Source organism: Stegodyphus dumicola, chromosome 7, assembly GCF_044657685.1.
Source record: "Stegodyphus dumicola isolate Sdum_Otavi_A_Nest chromosome 7, ASM4465768v1".
Lineage (NCBI taxonomy): Eukaryota > Metazoa > Arthropoda > Arachnida > Araneae > Eresidae > Stegodyphus > Stegodyphus dumicola.
In genome coordinates, this window is record NC_140774.1 from 209390207 (window position 1) to 209403533 (window position 13327).

Below are 13327 nucleotides of genomic sequence, written 5' to 3' on the forward strand. Positions count from 1 at the left end.
CAATCAAGTTTCCCTTTCTCATACTTCGTTAAGTCCTCCACGAAGGCATCCCTTCTCTTAGACAGACAGTTCCCGTGCTTTGCCGTGATTCAAATAACCACCAAAGAAGAAATGATAAGAAAATGCAGTAGATACTAGCTATTCAAGGGATAGAACAAATTATTAATAGATGTAGAAGAGCATTTTTGAAATCATTTCTTGAGTACCAATTCCGCGGAGTTCTAAATCACCGAGAGTTCTTAAATGTTAAATAACTTCAGTGCCTTTAATTGAGTCTGAAAATTGGATTGATGGAGTTGAATTTTTTGAATTTTAAAATTTTCAATTTGCTAGAAAAGACGAATTTTCTGCTCAAGTGCTTGCAACAATATTGAAAATTCAAAATTTGCGAATCTATGGGCGACGTGCGTCATTAATTACATCAAATGCTTCTAATAATTCTTCTAATAACTGTTTTAGAGTTTAACATAAAAACTCTAAAATTGCAGGGACTGTAAATAATCTAAAGATATTTAGAAATACAACAAGATTTGACAGTTGAGGAAAATTGAAAAATACACTATTTATCATAAAAGATGAACTGAATAATAAGATGTAAGAAAGAAAAATGTTCTCCTTTCTTTTTTTTTATTTTCACAATTTAAAAAAAAAAAAAAATGATATAAATCTAAAATTTGGTTACTTAGGGAAATTGCTATAAATTGAGCATAAAACAAATCAGTGCGAGAATGCTTTTGCATACGAACTGCGACTGCAAACACATTTCAACCAGTTTTAACCAGCTTCAGATGTTAAAAAGTTCCAGAATTAAGATCTTATTGTAAATGCACAAAGTTTAAATCTTGGCATAAAATTAAATAACTTGGGCATTTAAAGCCCGAATATTGGAAAATATCATAATTAAGAATTTTTAAATTTTTGCAATAGCATACGTACAAAATAATGATCAACAATTGATTCATGGTTTTCATACGAATACAATAATCCGAATGGAATGTAAAAGAATATTACTATTCTAATTTATATTGAAAGTTGTTACACGACCTTGAAAAATCAATATTATAATTTATAAGGCAGACATGTAACTGAAATTATTAAATGCCACAAAAATGCAAATATAATGAGACTTTCCTAATGCGACCACTAACGGCCGCTTCAAGGATTTTTAAGCCACTTATATAGATGGTTGCATTAGAGAGGCAAATGTATAAAAGCCTGTTTATTTATGTTGTAGGAAACACTTTTAGAGTTCGCCGTCATGAGATTCTCTGTACTTATATGTAAAAACGTTACAAATAATACGTCTTACTAAAACGATCTGACATATTTAGGCTTCTAAAATGATGTCAAAAATTTCAAAAAGGAAATCTAACAGAAAAAATTCCTGATTTGGTTAATTTAAAGCAGTTAACACATTTTATGATAAATAAAACATTAATTAAAGCACCAGAGGCTTCAGTATGAGAGTAGATTAGCATGATCATCAAATCAGATTATTTAGGTTATGGCAAAGTACCATAAGATTATCTGCCTACGGGGATATGGATGCCTTCATGGAGGACTGTTTATAGCGGGGAGTTGATACAAAAATGATTTCATACGTCTGATAGAAACTGACTCGTATTTATGTTACACATGGAGAAAACCACGAAAATTTCCTGGTAAGCAGCACATTCGCCATGGCTTGAACGGTGGCTTGGCAAATGCGGTCAAGAGCAGGAGACTGACGTTAATGACGGAAGGGGAAAGTAAACGGCTGTGTCAGGGATCCTAAGGGGAGATACATTTAAAAAAAGTGTTTTTAGGTCTCATTCAGTATCAGTATATCAGAAATAAATGATGTACATGGTATCAGAATGGAGACAAATTACATAAGATACGAAAAGTTATATTTATTTGTTTATTAACATTTCATTATTACATTGTTTTCGTTCAGAAATTTCCTTCCACCCCCTCTGAGCAATACATACAGGTACATGTAAGTCGGCTGAAAAGCACTGCTATAAACAAATAATCCAACCCAATTCCAGTTGAACAGAGCTTATTAATGCTAATTGTTTACGGAAAGCATCCTAGTTTTTGAAAAGCTTCGTATCATCTAACATAAAATTAATTAATTAATCATCTTAAAAATGATTTTGTATTGAATATGGCAAAACATATGAGGGTTGGCTAGGCATGATTTCATGGAGAATTTTCTAAGGAAAATCGGCTCATATTTACATACCTTAAGGAAATCCACGAAAATGCTTACACAAAGTGGTACGTTGCAGTAGGGTTCCTTCAATCCATCTGTTAAATTTGCATCTAATTGTCAAGTGCTCCCATCTGTTAAATTTGCATCTAATTGTCAAGTACTCAATTTTTTTGGCTAGTTTATACATTCAAAGGAAAATACAAGTTTACTCACTGAACTTCGCACGTTAGTCTGAATAACCTTTAAACCCGATGAACAGTATATTTCTGTGACAAGGCGAGCTTTCTGACTGTACAATCTGTTTTACATTGAGCAAGCTTGTGCCGAATAAGTTTATTCGCTGTTTTATGTAATTTCTGCAATATTTTTTAATTCTTTTATTTTTTTCATTTAAATTTTATTTTTTTAAAGATAATTTCTTTTTATTCACAAATATTTATATTTTCTATTTTTCTAATAAGTGAAACATTTAATTAGATTCTGATATTTTGTTTTCATAAGATAAAGTACGAAACCTTTGTTAAAATTTTCATTCCTCAATGTAGTTCAGTGACCGTATTTTAATGTGCCATTTTATTCGCGAGTCCATTCATCCGATTTGAAACTTGGAAATGAATTAACAAATCGATCTTTCCATTCAATTGGTCCTATCGACTTGAATACAGTGAGCCTGAGTAAACGGGAAGTATCTTTCGTAAATATAAAAACCATTATAAGCGCATTTCTAAATAATAATTTTAAAATATAATTTTGACAGCTGTTTGACGCTGCTTTCAAAAGATTTCTTAATTATAAATATAAATATATATACTGAAAATTACGAAGAGAATAACACATACGTATCTGTTATTACGAGAATAAGTATTTCTAATGTGCAATAGGGCAACTTATTTACTGTATTGATTTATTACTTATTGTAATGGATTGGAATATCTGAATATGAATTAGCTGAATATTTAAGAAAAATATTATGACTGCGAGAATAGGAAAAAAAAATTTTTTTTTGAATATTTACTTTCTTATAGAATGCAGATGAATTCATTTTTACTCAACGAAAATCAAAATTTAGTAGCTAATTAATTTGTCCTGTATTGAGCACTTTAGTTCAGTGATCCGTATTAATGGGCGCTTTAAAAAAAAATTAAATGCTTCAAGAATAATTAGAAAAGGCCATAATTCTCTTCTTACCCTTAAATTCTTCAATAAAAAAACTGCATTTTCAGCTATAACCAAGTGAAATAATTTTCTAAATATAATTCAAAGCATGAAAAATAAGGTACATAAACAGCTTGGAAATGGAACTAGCATTGAGATTTTCTTCAAGAAATATGGTGAAGCTTAACAAAAAGTCTACGAAGTGAAGTAATTCCTTAGAATATTTTCTAACTCTTTATGATTAAATTGCACTCAATTATACTTTATAAACGACATGTAAATACTATTTAATGTATATGTGTGGATGTGTGTGGGGGGGGGCTCACTAGCGGCTGAGCTGTAAAGTCGTTGAACTCTGGCAGGTTGATCCGGGGTTCGAATCCGGATCGACGGGGATGGCTGTATTGGCGTTTTCGAGGTTTTCCCCACGCGTAACGTGCAGAAGAGTCAGTTTTCCTTAGAAAGTTCTCTACGAGGCACCCTTACCCTTAGGCAAATAACCGTCGAATGCTTTGCTATAATCAAACAAATCAGACCAAACAATAGATATATAAATAAGTAGCTTAAAAAAACTGCTATATTTTATGTATACTTATCAAGTAGTATTTCAATATATATAATGATTAAAAGAAAGGAAAAGTCGGATCCTAACTGATTGTATATAATGTAATCCCTATGAAGGCCCTAACAATTCTCATTTAAAGTCGTTACCCAAAAAGAGAATAAATTAAACTTCAGATACGTATACAATACTGAATCTAATACAAAAAATACAAATATAAAAATAAATTATATATGTACGAAACCTAACTAACTATTTATATTGATATTACGTAAATATACGTATGGTAATGAACATTGTATAATAAAGATATTTTATACCTTGTTCTATATTTGGTTCCATTTATATATACCTATACATAGATATATATAATTTAAGGATTCCATTTAAGGATTATAGTCGTAGTTAATACTACTACATATAAAACACAGAAGTGCATCAATAATGTATTTTTCAGTATTATTTAACTTCATTCTTAGGAATTTTCTGCAGTCTAGTTTGCGTTATTTTATTCATAAGTCTCAAATAAAAACAATTAGTCCTTAGCCGTGAAAAGGTTGAAAGCCGTTCGGTTTTGACTATTATCTCACATACTCAGCTACTTCGCATACATGGAACATAGCATTCGAAATGAAAAACTCAATATTTACTACAAATTCATTCGTGTAACAAATATCTGTCTTTCTACACCTATGGCTTTAAAAAAAAATGTTATTTATCTTACAGTTTATCGTTAAGTAATACATTTTCATTGTACAAAATTGCATTTATTCGAAGAATTTAATTTGTATTTTCCTTTGTATAAAACTGAATGTAGAGAAGTTAGATGTTTAAACAACCCCCACATTTTCTCATGATCCCAAGCGAGATTGCCGCTCCTTGTCAGCTCTCCCCCTGAAAAAAGGGATTGTAAATTTAGGACCTGACCGCATATGAGGGTATTTCGAGATGCACTACTCCGGCTCTTTCCAGATTCCTAAATGAATCCCCTTAGGGTCCTGACGTATGTAAAAGTCAAAAAATGAAGCTTCTCCAGTTGAGATCAGGGCTAAAGGGCTAGTTCATCAGCTTCTCGCGGCTGAAACCGAAAGAAGAGACTGATGACGTAGTTGGGTTCGCTTGGTCAGTTCTGCTGTCCAGTTTCTTAAGCATTTGCTTGAGAATCAAAACGCTTTGAAAAATAGTTTAATAACCAATATGAGCCGAGATTTTAGCTCATGAAATTGCAATATACATGCATTTAGTATATATGAACTAGAAATATATTTACGTCATACCAAATTAAACTCTAATATGCGTAAAACGTAAGTAAAACATGCATAAACATAACTATTTTTTAAATAACACATATGCGTAAACATAACTAATTTTTTAGGTCTAGTGTACCCTAAATGTAGTAATTCTTTTTCATAATCATCTTTTTAAATGTATGTAAATAGTAACCCAACGATACATGCTAAAGACATTACACATCTATCTAATTAAAAATTAGTTAATGCTAATAATAGATTTCATAACACATTAAAACGAAACAAATTTCACTTCTTCCATTTTTGCTTTTCAATTAGCGTTGATAATGAGTAGTAGAATTTGGTAAGCTTTTGCAATGTCTATTATGAAAGCATTATTATGGAATATCAGTATCAGTATTATTAACATCAATTACTCAAAAAATAATGAAAATGTTTTAAAACAATATTTATATATTTTGGAATAATAGCATGTATTCTTACATTTTAAAAGTATATGCTCTGATACTAATTTATGCTTATGCAGAATTTAATGGTTTATTTTATATAGTAAAATTTAGCAGTCTAAATTAGTATATAATAATATATAATATTTTATATAGTAGTCCAAATAATTATCTGAAACTTGCATAAATTAGGTCACAAATTAAGTGAATAATAAACAAAGTAATGATTCAAATTATTGTTTTTGGTAGGAATAATATGAATCAACTTACATGATGTTTTTTCTTATATAGTTTGGTTCGATAATCCTCTATTACTCTTCATCCATTTATTTGCTTTCTGGTCAGCTTTTCTTGCCGATACAAGGGTTGCATTCCTATTCAAGTGCCAAACCCTTATAAATGTTCGTAAACGGCAAAATAAACGAACTGAACTCTTATTCACGGAGGGAAAACGTTTCTCAAGTTAAGAAATGAGATTCTGAATTACACCTCTACCTTTTCGAAAAGAACTGCCATGAAAAGAACGGAAAACATTTTCCATTTTCATCATCGTTTCCATCCAAACTGGTGATGGTACAGTTAATCCTCCTTTAGATAATAAAAATATCCAATTTGAGTCGTTAGGAATATGTACGAATTTTTTTGATATTTCACCCAAAGTAGGATCTTTATCTTTCACACGATATGCAATATAACCTGCCACATAAGCGAGCGATTCTTGTTCATATGCAGATATATCTTTCGTTGAATCATAAATTTCGGTTTCCCAAGGAAGTGACGTACATTCATCATAGATGTCTTCGTAATTAATTAAATCATCTTCGTATAAGGAAGTCTCAAACATTTGTGCTTTTTCATTTGAAGAACAGCTCTTTTGTCAAATATGCTTCAACTTTCTTCACATCTTCACAGTCATTAGCATTTGTCTTTAACGACAATTTAGGCAATTTGTTTGCCAATAGCAACCTTTTCAGGCGAATTATTACGTCTGATGGAGACGGATGGTCATTAAAACGCTCTAGACCCCGAATCTGGCTGAACAAGCTTTCTAATACATCTTGAGTCAGTCTTGATGTTAAAATATATATCACATCTATAGATTTTACGTCGTCAAATAAACCGAAAAGCGAATTTATCGATATGATAATACCTTTCTGAAAAGGTAGCATTGTCTGCTTTCCGCATACTCTGAGATCAAAAATCATTTGCTTGATCTCATTTAATTTTTATTTTTGTACTTCATAATAGCTTTCTAGGCTGAAAGCAGCTTTTAAAGGCTTATTGCTAGGGGCTAATGGTACACTACTATTCATAATGTCAAAAAAATCATCAACCATTGAAAAACAATTACTTGTTGCAGCATTACCAGTCAAATGAATAATTGCTTTAGCCGTTGTGGAGGAAAATAATGCTTTTGCTGGTGCTACTTTCTGTCTCTCGTTCCCTTTTACTGATAAAAATTGAGGTTTCAGTTTATACCACAGTTTAATTTCTCCGATATCTTTATTGAGTACTTCATATATAACGTCTTTGTTTATAATTGTACCATTTCCGAGCATAAAACCTTTATCAAGAAAATGGTTTCTCAAAAGCTTTATGCAATGCGGCATATCAGCAAAAACCCATATTTTGGTGCTGAACTTAGGACTGTAAAAGAAAGATTTATTTGTTGAAATTTGTAATTCTTTCCAAAGGGTTTGACAACCTCCCATGTCAGATACAATTGCTTTGACTCGAAGCCCAGATGATTCAAGTGCAAACAAAATGGAAGACAGAAGATTTTCCTTCATTTGACGATCAAAATCAAAATAAATGGGATATTTCCATTGCGAAATGAGTCCTCGAACCAATACAAATTGAGTCTTTTTAAAAGGACCTAATATCTGATCCAATTTTGAATCATAACAGAGTCTTGAATCTATATGAATTCCATCGAAACTTAATACGCATAATCTTTTTTCGTCAGTTGCATTTTGGCAAGTTTTTTTTTTTTTTTATCAATAACAGTACATCATTTAAAATGCCGGGAATTCAACTGAATCTTGAGCACCATCTTTTCAATGTACTTGCACTTGAAGCGGAATACCCATTTTTTCTTTCCAGAAGTCGTATGACTTTACGGATAACGATCTGATTACTATGCTTTTTGAAATATCGCCTGGAGACCATTTAATTCGCTTTTTTTCATTAATGCATTTATTTGAGTTTCGGTAAATATGTTTTGAATATACGTTTTAATTTTTCTTAGTTTTTCATTTCGTTGATTCACTTTTTTAATGTCTTTCCTCAGTTTCTGAACTTCTTCTAATATTAGTTTTCTATTCCTTTTAAATCTTTTTCTTTGTTCGGAGATAGTTTTTAAATGCTACTTTTTCTCAGTCTGTAAAACAGAAACCTTATTCTCAAGAGCTGATAATTTTGTGATTAAATCATTCACATTTTTCTGGAGGTTGGAACAGTTACAACATTGCTGAGTAATATTATTTTCAGTGAGCTTCTCATAGCTATTATTGTTATCGTTTTGAAGTTCCAGACATGCCTTTTTAGGACTTAAATTCTGAATTCTTTTAAATGCACTTTGTAAATTTTTTCTTTTTTGTTGCCTTTGCTGCCTTGGTGTATTCTGATAAATAACCAAGTCAGGAATACAAGCAGTTGGAATAGCAGCTGACTTCAGTATCTTTTTGTCGGTAATCCTAGCAACCTTTTCATATCATCCTCATAATCAGATTCAGTGAAGTGATTGCTGCATATTCGAGCACTCTTTGTGTTAATAATATCCGCTCTTCGACACCTATGCAACCATTCTTTCGTTAATTGAATATTTTTGTACGGAAATCTATGAAATACCACGCTAGTTTCTTTCGTATTATGATACGTATTGCTACAGGTAGCAACGGCACACGATACCATTTTTTCAATGGTTTCTCATTACAAGAACTTTCTAAATACAAAATCCCTTTAAAAGTATCATCAGTTATAACTTTCAAGTAAAAAAAAAAAAAAACATTTCTTTCTCTGAAACTAACAGGGCTAAAGAAAGAGAATCCAAGAACTAAAGATTCAATCTTTCGCACTGATGCTCTGGTCAGTCGACGACGGGACGAACCCAGTGACGTCACATAACATCCGGTATGTTCCTCAAGAGGGGTTCGTGTCGGCATCGTTCTTCTCAAAGGGATGACCCAGCCCTTCTCTTTCTTTAGCCCTGAGTTGAGATAGCCTTGTAAAAATAATAGAGAAGTGATGAGTTGAACTTGGTACCAAAAAGTTCAAGAACAGATCCTTAGATGCATTTGCTGGATGCGTAGTTCCGATCCACTATTCATTCATTGGACACCAAATTTTAACCATTTGCATATTTGATCAAAATATTTATGTATACGAAATTTCAAAGCAATCGAATGATTCCTTCTTGGTGCGTCAATTTTTTGTTATACAGTATATTTGGATGTCGATGGCTTCATAAAATTTAACAAACTTCTCTAAAGACTCAGCTCATAGCTATCCAAGCATAGATAACGATATTGTCATTGAACAACACAATTCCTGAAAAGAGAGTGTTTTAGAGGACTTACCTTAAATTATTATGTTATGATGCATATTACTTCTTTAATGTTAGTTCTAATATGTATTTTGTTTGCCCGTATAGCTTCGGGTAGAATTTTATGTAACATTTTCTTGCACGGAAAGCTGCTTTTATGAGTAAAGTTTGGGTTACATTTTTTAGTTTCACATTTTTGCGTGGCCCACCAGCGGCCAAGCGGTAAAGTCGCTGAACACTGGTAGTTCGGTCCGAGGTTCGAACCCCGTGAACGGGCTGGCTGCATGGGCCTTTTCGTGGTTTTTCCCATGTGTAACGTGTATACGAGCCAGTTGACCTTAGAAAGTCCCCCACGAAGGCATCCCTCCCCTTAGGCAGATATCCCTAGGGTGCTTTGCCATAATTAAATACACCACATTTTTGCATATTAGACAATTTTGTAGATTGGATTTAAAATACAGTTTTCGGTTTTCATCCAGTTTTTATGATTTACATAGTTCAAATATAAATTTTTTTAATAATTGCTGGTATTAATGATTACTTAAAATTAAATTCCTTGAATAATGTTTCCTTGAAATACATTTAACTGTCGTGGATTTATAAACAAACCCAGCATTTATTTCACAAAATGCTTTACGGTCGCACGATGCAAGAAGCTGAAAAACATGCTGTCATTTCTGTAAATATGCCAATTTTTTAAATCCAGATATGGCTTCCAGTGCTTTAACAATTTTGAATAGTACCATGAAGCCTGTAAAATTTAAACTGTGAGTGGGTTTTGGTTGGTTGGTTTGGTTTATTAGATTATAGCAAAGCACTCGAGGGCTATCTGCCTTAAGGGAGGGATGCCTTTAGTTAACACAAAGTTTGGAACGGCTCACAGATGTAACAATTTAAATGGCGACAAGTAAAATGCCAAGACGAGGAATCAAATTTTATTAACGTTGTCTCTGCGAGGCAGAAACACGCTCTAACTTCCAATCCTAAAAAGAACCTCAGCTTAAATACTCTTTACCAGATTTGCGTTCTAGTAGGATGCCTTTAGTTAACACAAAGTTTGGAACGGCTCACAGATGTAACAATTTAAATGGCGACAAGTAAAATGCCAAGACGAGGAATCAAATCTTATTAACGTTGTCTCTGCGAGGCAGAAACACGCTCTAACTTCCAATCCGAAAAAAAAACCTCAGCTTAAATACTCTTTACCAGATTTGCGTTCTAGTAGCAAAACGAAAGGGCTATGGGAATTCAGGTGTTTAAAATAATTTTAAAAACAGCTTTTTCGCAGTAACCAAAAAATGTGTGTGTGCGTGTATTGAGAATACGGCAAAGCACACTAGGGCTATCTGCCTAAGGGGAGGGATGCTTTCGTGGAGGAATTTCTAAGGGAAACTGGCTCGTATACACGTTGCACATGGGGAAAACCACAAAAACGCCCATGCAGCCAGCCCGTTTGCAGGATTCGAACCTCGGACCGAACTACCAGTGTTCAGCGACGGAGTGAGTTTTGGAGTATTTAATAATGGAGTTGCTTTTGTATGCTAAGTTTTGTACAGGAGTGTTACTATTAGCTGTTTGTGAATTTGTGATTGGCCTTGTGGATTATTGCTTCTTGGTTTTGGGAATTTTATATAACCTGGATGAAAATTTTTGCAATTGACGCAGACTGTGTTTTCTATGAATCCTGTTTTGTGAGCAGAAGCTAGTTGCGTGATCCGAAGTGCATTTTACGTAACGAGGAAACCGTCTTCTGATGAGTGATGCCATTTCTGGCAATTGTGGCATTGTGAAATAAGATTTTTATTAACATATTTTTAAATTTTTACTATGGTCAATATTTACTAGTGACATATGTTGTTCAACATTAGGTTGGAGGGACAAATTTTGATTTGATGAGATCCTAAGCTGTGTGAGATATGAGGCCCTTTATGAGGGATACGAGTCTTATATATATATATATATATATGAGATATGCGACAATTTTTCGGAACGGGGCCAAGAATGTGCGTGTGTGGGCTAAGCTATAACTTGTTCAAAAAAATTTGAATTTCGAATAGCGGTATTGGTTGCATGGCTATGTTACATGTCATCTGAACAACTTTGTGAACTTAACCGTATTCCGTTAAAATATCTCATTTCCATATCTATGGGCAGTCCTATGATGACTGCTTTTACTGAGTGTTGGTGTTTTGCATTAATGGTGTAAAGTTCTACATTATTATCCCGGAGAAATTGTGTTAAAAATTCTGTGACCGTTGGGTGTATTGTGTAAAATTTTGAGAAATTCTCCATTTATTTTGTCAAAAAATTTTTGCTTTTGATTGGTTTGCAAGTTATTTTAGGTATGGATTACATTTAATGTTCCCCGGCAGCTTTACCATGACTGGAGGGGGCCCACCAGCGGCCGAGCGGTAAAGACGCTGAACACTGGTAGTTCGGTCCGAGGTTCGAATCCCGCGAACGGGCTGGCTGCATGGGCGTTTTCGTGCTTTTCCCCCCGTGTAACGTGCATACGAGCCAGTTTCCCTTAGAAAGTCCTCCACGAAGGCATCCCTCCCTTTAGGCAGATAGCCCTCGTGTGCTTTGCCATAACTGAATAACCCATACCATGACTGGAGGAATAGCTTTTGGTTGTGGTGATGTGGGTAAATTTTGACTTGAAGTACTTGGTTGATTTACAGTGTTAACTACAGTCTGGGTATTATTAGTATTGTTTTCAGGGTCTAGAGAACTAAATTTATTTTTCGTGGCAATGAAATTTGATGCATATCTAAGACTTACATTTTTTAAAATCTGTTTTTCAAACCTAAGTTGGCTTGTCATCTTTGTGTTTAGAATTAGCATCGGAATTATCCGTGTTTAGAATTATTCAAGCTTCCATATTGTTTTCTTCTTACATTTAATTTAAAATTAGCAAGGCTATCTAGGGGGTGGTTAGCACACTGAGATATAAAAAATGCACACTTACACCAGAGCCGCTCCTAGGCCATTGGCTGCCCGCGTATTTTCCTAAGATTGCTGCCCCCAAATTAAATAAATAAATAAATAAATAAATAAATATTTTCAGTGATTAATAAAATTTTTATTTCACACTAAGCACTTAGATAAGACAGATTGTATAAAACGTAGTTACGTATGACAAGTACTTACAATGAATTTAAAATATTTAGACGTAGTATCGTCCAGCCGCCCCTAATTTTGGCCGCCATATATGGATATACCTTTACTAAACCGCTAGCCAACGGAAAAAAGAACAAAAAAACAAGTTCTTTTGTAGAGTCATTAGGTTAATTGGAAGCAGAAAAGATGAAAATATGCAACCGCCTTCGCCGGGAATCGAACCACGGACCTCTGGAATACCGTCCCAGTGTGCTGAACCACTACACCACGAAGGCACGCTAGGGAAGTGGGAGAAATACCTTATACTTTTATTTCGTAACAGATTTGTCTCTCTATGAGTTCTTTTTAAGTAAAAGACGACAGCGAGAGCAAAATTGATCCTTTAGAACAGGGTTTCTTAAACATTTTTCATTCGCGCTCCTTTTTATCGCCGAGATTTTTTTGTGACCCCCAGAATCCCATAATATTTACAAAAATTTGTTAGAACCTCCATAAGTATTCTGCAAATCCAACACACGCGTGAGTAAAACTGTCAATTCTTTCACTTGTACTGTAATATACTATTGCAGTTTTAGGTCATTAACTTTCATTTCTAATTTTAAGACATAGAACAATGTGAAACTTTTAAATAAGTAACAGATGAAATGACAGCGTCACGTGCAAAGCAAGGAAAATGAACGTTTATACTATAAAAAGAATTCGTCGAAACGTTTTCGTTTTTTTCTTTGTCTGTATTGTCTTATCTTTGCCTGTTTTCAGATACATTTTGTAAAAATATTTGGTAATTGTAAAATTATTATAATAAGTTAAAGAATATGAAAACTGCTAAAATTTTTGGCGACGCCTTGCTGCAGGTCCCGCAACTCCCTCGGGAGTCGCGACCCACAGTTTAAGAAACCCTGCTTTAAAGTATGGGTGTCTAAATTGTGACTGTTTGAAGGCCGCATTAAAAAAAAAAAAAAAAAAAAACGGGGGCACACTTACAATATTTTTTAACAAATTTAAATAAAAATTAGCTCTATGTTGTTTTATTAAAATAAATCAACTTCTTTT

At 33.4% G+C, this 13327-nt stretch overlaps 1 protein-coding gene across 5 annotated transcripts in view; it reads right to left on the minus strand.

The window, feature by feature from the left end:
- The window catches only part of LOC146996627 (uncharacterized), a 161123-nt gene that overhangs the window by 107028 nt on the left and 40768 nt on the right, over window positions 1-13327 (minus strand). The window contains exon 1 of one of the 5 annotated variants that reach the window (XR_015042369.1): window positions 5881-8775. The exons of 3 other annotated variants lie outside the window; for them this stretch is intronic. The gene's annotated coding sequence lies outside the window, so the exon portion shown is untranslated. Of the gene's footprint in view, window positions 1-5880; window positions 8776-13327 lie in introns of those variants that run through there. One more of the 5 variants, XR_015042371.1, reaches the window with a different exon arrangement.